The following is a 5000-nucleotide window of genomic DNA, read 5'->3' as shown; positions in this document are numbered from 1 at the left end:
ACGTGACAAATCGGATGATCCCGCAGGCATGCACTTACGATAATCACTATCAACGAACCTGCCGCCCCCTCCCCCCCCAAAATACACCTTTCCCTACAACGTGTACCTTAACCTAAGCTATATTGTACCTTAACCTAAGCGATATTGTACCTTAACCTAAGGTATATCGTACCTTAACCTAACCTACATTGCGCCTTCACCTAACCTACGTTGTACCTTAACCTAACCTACGTTGTACCTTAACCTAACCTACGTTGTACCTTAACCTAACCTACGTTGTACCTTAACCTAACCTACGTTGTACCTTAACCTAACCTACGTTGTACCTTAACCTAACCTACGTTGTACCTTAACCTAACCTACGTTGTACCTTAACCTAACCTACGTTGTACCTTAACCTAACCTACGTTGTACCTTAACCTAACCTACGTTGTGCCTTAACCTAACCTACGTTGTGCCTTAACCTAACCTACGTTGTGCCTTAACCTAACCTACGTTGTGCCTTAACCTAACCTACGTTGTGCCTTAACCTAACCTACGTTGTGCCTTAACCTAACCTACGTTGTGCCTTAACCTAACCTACGTTGTGCCTTAACCTAACCTATGTTGTGCCTTAACCTAACCTATGTTGTGCCTTAACCTAACCTATGTTGTGCCTTAACCTAACCTATGTTGTGCCTTAACCTAACCTATGTTGTGCCTTAACCTAACCTATGTTGTGCCTTAACCTAACCTATGTTGTGCCTTAACCTAACCTATGTTGTGCCTTAACCTAACCTATGTTGTGCCTTAACCTAACCTATGTTGTGCCTTAACCTAACCTATGTTGTGCCTTAACCTAACCTATGTTGTGCCTTAACCTAACCTACGTTGTGCCTTAACCTAACCTACGTTGTGCCTTAACCTAACCTACGTTGTGCCTTAACCTAACCTACGTTGTGCCTTAACCTAACCTACGTTGTGCCTTAACCTAACCTACGTTGTGCCTTAACCTAACCTACGTTGTGCCTTAACCTAACCTACGTTGTGCCTTAACCTAACCTACGTTGTGCCTTAACCTAACCTACGTTGTGCCTTAACCTAACCTACGTTGTGCCTTAACCTAACCTACGTTGTGCCTTAACCTAACCTATGTTGTGCCTTAACCTAACCTATGTTGTGCCTTAACCTAACCTATGTTGTGCCTTAACCTAACCTATGTTGTGCCTTAACCTAACCTATGTTGTGCCTTAACCTAACCTATGTTGTGCCTTAACCTAACCTATGTTGTGCCTTAACCTAACCTATGTTGTGCCTTAACCTAACCTATGTTGTGCCTTAACCTAACCTATGTTGTGCCTTAACCTAACCTACGTTGTGCCTTAACTTAACCTACGTTGTGCCTTAACCTAACCCATATTGTACCTTAACCTAACCCATATTGTACCTTAACCTAACCCATATTGTACCTTAACCTAACCCATATTGTACCTTAACCTAACCCATATTGTACCTTAACGTAACCTAATTTGTGCCTTAACGTAACCTAATTTGTGCCTTAACGTAACCTAATTTGTGCCTTAACGTAACCTAATTTGTGCCTTAACGTAACCTAATTTGTGCCTTAACGTAACCTAATTTGTGCCTTAACGTAACCTAATTTGTGCCTTAACGTAACCTAATTTGTGCCTTAACGTAACCTAATTTGTGCCTTAACGTAACCTAATTTGTGCCTTAACGTAACCTAATTTGTGCCTTAACGTAACCTAATTTGTGCCTTAACGTAACCTAATTTGTGCCTTAACGTAACCTAATTTGTGCCTTAACGTAACCTAATTTGTGCCTTAACGTAACCTAATTTGTGCCTTAACGTAACCCATGTTGTGCCTTAACGTAACCCATGTTGTGCCTTAACGTAACCCAATTTGTGCCTTAACGTAACCCATGTTGTGCCTTAACCTAACCTATATTGTGCCTCAACCTAACCTATATTGCGCCTTAACCTGACGCACGTTGTCGCTGAACCTGCTCTGTAATTGTTATGCAACTCGTTAAATTAGTGTAGTGTTGCCTAACCGCAACCCTCGCAATATAGTTCGCTATTCGCACTGCCCGGTCCCCTGTGTATCGCGTCATGTTAAACACCTTGCAGGTGTTGCTGACTTTCCACATGCTCCTGCTATACACTGTAATGTGGATAGCAGCAGGACGTACATGCCCCCCCCCCCTTCCCCCCTGCCTTCGCAAGCTGGTCGTTGAGAAGTTTGCATGTTCAATGCCCTTCGCATGCCGACGTACTCAGCCTACGTTGTGGTACGGCCTGTCACCTGTCCGCCGATGTACGCAAAACCCACAAACTGTACTGCACATTGGTCCGTATGTACTGAATGATACATCGTGGCACATGTGTGACCGTACGACGACTGCGCCTAGCAACGGCAGACCATACAGTCCAAATATTGTGCACGCAGCTACGTGTCGTCTCCCTATAAGAGCTGGATTGCAGTGTGGTACGCCATTCAGACGTGTGGGAGGAACGGACGCCCTGGATGGCGATCAGCATGAGCAGTCTGTTGATGTAGTGGAGCGTGTATTCGGACGTAGTCGTCTCTTCTCACACACCGTGATAGCATGTTGCACCGCGTTCCACATCTGCGACATCCTGCAGAGGCCGGCTGACAGTCGTTCGCGCAATGGACACCGCATACGTACGGGGGCTACCTTCCACGTGTTCTCGAGGCGTGCACATGTTGTTGCGTCTATGTGGGCAGACGTAGTGTGTTGTGACACCTGACACAGGCATGCAATACTCGTTGCAAATGGCGATGGACGTCTACGTTTGCTGGTGACGTTACGCAAATGAACAACAGGTAACCCGTTGTGGTGCGGTTGTTCTCGCTAGAGGTGAATCAGTGTTGGCGACGATCGGTCGAGCTATTAACCGGTTGTTTCAGGGATACCCACCATGCCCACGAACGTGAAAGGGGACCCACCATGCCCACGAACGCGAAAGGGGATCTGGGTGTGAGGCGATACGCGGCGGTGGCTGGGTGGGACCGTCCCCGGCCGGTGAGGGGGGGCCGCCCGGCGTGCTGGCAGCGCGGTGCGTGGGCGCACGCGCTACAGCCGGCTGGTGGGGGCGGCCAGTGGCAGGCGCGCCGGCCGACGGACGCGGCAGGCGGCGCAGCTGCGCGCCGGCGCCCCCTGCTCGCGGCGCCTTGCGGCCAAAGTAGGTCCTCGCGGGCCCGGTGCGAAGCGCGGTGGCCATCTGCAGTGTGCTGGTCCGATTGAGGACTGTGTGCGCTGAGGATGCGCCGCCGCCCGGCGCTCGGCGCCGCGACGCCGTCTGCTGCTCGGTCGCCCCAGCGGTTCTCGCAGGTGGTTTGTATCGCAGCTGTGCGGACGTGTTGGCGCGTGCGCTGTGCTGGGAGAGTTCGCTTCGGCACCCAAGTGGGGCTTTTGTCCTTCTGTGGCGCTGGCGTTGGAGCTGCCGGTCACCGTAGGTGGCGCGTGTTGTCTCCCGCCGGCAATGCCACGACAGCACGCTCCCGGGCCTCTGTCGGCAGCGGCAAGCTCAGTTGGGAGCACGGGTGGTCGCACCTAAAGCGTCTACTCGCCTAACTCCGGGCGATTGCGCCTCTCTCGAACCCGACCAAGTACTTAGGACGGCGCTGCGCGCCGCCGGGACCTGAGAGGGTTTCGAGGTGTGTTGTGCAGGGGAGCTCAGCCTCCTCCTGTTTGCAGAATAATTGAGCGGACGCTTGCGTGTTCGCGCGGGCCCCCGGGACACACTCCCGGGCGGCCGGCTGCTCAGCTCTAGTTGACGCAGCTCCCTGGTTGATCCTGCCAGTAGTCATATGCTTGTCTCAAAGATTAAGCCATGCATGTCTCAGTACAAGCCGCATTAAGGTGAAACCGCGAATGGCTCATTAAATCAGTTATGGTTCCTTAGATCGTACCCACGTTACTTGGATAACTGTGGTAATTCTAGAGCTAATACATGCAAACAGAGTCCCGACCAGAGATGGAAGGGACGCTTTTATTAGATCAAAACCAATCGGTCGGCTCGTCCGGTCCGTTTGCCTTGGTGACTCTGAATAACTTTGGGCTGATCGCACGGTCCTCGTACCGGCGACGCATCTTTCAAATGTCTGCCTTATCAACTGTCGATGGTAGGTTCTGCGCCTACCATGGTTGTAACGGGTAACGGGGAATCAGGGTTCGATTCCGGAGAGGGAGCCTGAGAAACGGCTACCACATCCAAGGAAGGCAGCAGGCGCGCAAATTACCCACTCCCGGCACGGGGAGGTAGTGACGAAAAATAACGATACGGGACTCATCCGAGGCCCCGTAATCGGAATGAGTACACTTTAAATCCTTTAACGAGTATCTATTGGAGGGCAAGTCTGGTGCCAGCAGCCGCGGTAATTCCAGCTCCAATAGCGTATATTAAAGTTGTTGCGGTTAAAAAGCTCGTAGTTGGATTTGTGTCCCACGCTGTTGGTTCACCGCCCGTCGGTGTTTAACTGGCATGTATCGTGGGACGTCCTGCCGGTGGGGCGAGCCGAAGGCGTGCGACCGCCTCGTGCGTGCTCGTGCGTCCCGAGGCGGACCCCGTTGAAATCCTACCAGGGTGCTCTTTATTGAGTGTCTCGGTGGGCCGGCACGTTTACTTTGAACAAATTAGAGTGCTTAAAGCAGGCAAGCCCGCCTGAATACTGTGTGCATGGAATAATGGAATAGGACCTCGGTTCTATTTTGTTGGTTTTCGGAACCCGAGGTAATTATTAATAGGGACAGGCGGGGGCATTCGTATTGCGACGTTAGAGGTGAAATTCTTGGATCGTCGCAAGACGAACAGAAGCGAAAGCATTTGCCAAGTATGTTTTCATTAATCAAGAACGAAAGTTAGAGGTTCGAAGGCGATCAGATACCGCCCTAGTTCTAACCATAAACGATGCCAGCCAGCGATCCGCCGCAGTTCCTCCGATGACTCGGCGGGCAGCCTCCGGGAAACCAAA

At 51.0% G+C, this 5000-nt stretch overlaps 1 non-coding gene across 1 annotated transcript in view; it reads left to right on the top strand.

The window, feature by feature from the left end:
• Nucleotides 1-3809: 3809 nt before the first annotated feature.
• The window catches only part of LOC126439728 (small subunit ribosomal RNA), a 1909-nt gene continuing 718 nt past the window's right edge, over nt 3810-5000 (top strand). Inside the window, exon 1 of the ribosomal RNA XR_007581352.1 lies at nt 3810-5000. This exon is cut by the window's right edge and continues 718 nt beyond it. This is a non-coding gene — a ribosomal RNA (small subunit ribosomal RNA).

This window comes from Schistocerca serialis, unplaced genomic scaffold (genome assembly GCF_023864345.2).
Source record: "Schistocerca serialis cubense isolate TAMUIC-IGC-003099 unplaced genomic scaffold, iqSchSeri2.2 HiC_scaffold_134, whole genome shotgun sequence".
Classification (NCBI taxonomy): domain Eukaryota; kingdom Metazoa; phylum Arthropoda; class Insecta; order Orthoptera; family Acrididae; genus Schistocerca; species Schistocerca serialis.
The sequence above is the reverse complement of the archived record's forward strand: the minus strand, read 5'-3'. Positions and strand labels throughout refer to the sequence as shown.